Consider the following 1,339-nt stretch of genomic DNA (forward strand, 5'->3'; position numbering starts at 1 on the left):
GTTTTTCTGAGGTTTTTTTTTCAATAATTTGTAGCTTTTAATTAAGAAGGCCCGACACATAGAATAATTTCATCTCATTGAAACCTGTATATCAAATATTTTATTAATTAAACAAAAAAGTTTTTCACTTAATTAAATAACTTGCCTACTTTAGATTTGGTTCTGCTCTGCATGGCAAAATGTTATAATGCCTGAGAGTACGGTATTGTTATCTATTTTGCATCAACAGTAATATTTACAGCTATTGATCAACTTGTCTATATTTTATTCTTGTTTTGGTACAAGCAGACATACCAAAAAATGATGTATTTTTATTGGGGGGTTTTAATGGTTTGCATATTATTTACAAATAGCAATACAAAAGCATTACAGCTGAAAGTGTTAAATTGTCAAGATGTACATTTTTGTAATCTTGAGCATATTAATAAAAGGGGGTTAATAAAGATCTACTGCAGACAGTGGAATTTACCTTGCCAATTTGGATGTCTGCCTCTGAACTAGGTCTGCTTGGGCTCTCTGCCTTGTTGGTGGAGGGCCTTGTCATGCAGTCAGTCAGGGGAGTGGGTCTCTAGAAGGGTCTGGTTCTCCTCAGTGACTGTAGCAGGAGCTGGCAGTGACCATCTGCTCGAGATGTCTGAAGTTAGGTGAGCTTAATTTTGTCCCAAGAATCCAAGAGGACACGTTGGAACAGATCTGCTGGCTTATCAGATGTCAGAGGTGCTAGCCGAATCACGACGGGAACAGAAATGGCATGTGAAAAAAGAGGAACTTCAGGTGAGGATAACTGCAAGTCTTAAGAGATAAATGCAGAGAGCGCTCTATGCAGGATCTTAAGAAACACTGAGGCAGGTTTGGGGCTGCACTGAGTTTTCATCAGGTTCTTTGATAATATATTTTACATAAGTATAAAGCAAAATGTATATATATTTACATATAAAGAAATTTATGTATATACCTGTGTGCGTACATATATGTTTAAAAAAAACCCATCCTGAATAAAGTGCATCTGGAACTAACTGGTACTATGGAAGTGACAAGTGCTGCAGCTTCTTTTCCCATCAGTGTCACAGACAAGCTTGCTGTACAAATCCAGAAGCACACAGTCATTACCAGTTTTTTTTTAATGCAGTGTTGTAGGCAGCTAAAGTTTAAAGTCAGGATGTGTTTATTGCTGCTAGTTTAGCAAGAAAAAGAAAAAATACCGAAAACTCAGCAGTGGGTTTGGATTTTTCCCCAAACTTAAAAATGTATATTAAGAATGTAACAGAGCAGCTGAAGAAATCTGTATCTTTTATTATAACAGAGAAAAAATGACCTAGTTTTTGAATGTCATCTTTTT

The sequence above is a fragment of the Phalacrocorax carbo genome, chromosome 2 (genome assembly GCF_963921805.1).
Source record: "Phalacrocorax carbo chromosome 2, bPhaCar2.1, whole genome shotgun sequence".
Classification (NCBI taxonomy): Eukaryota; Metazoa; Chordata; class Aves; order Suliformes; family Phalacrocoracidae; genus Phalacrocorax; species Phalacrocorax carbo.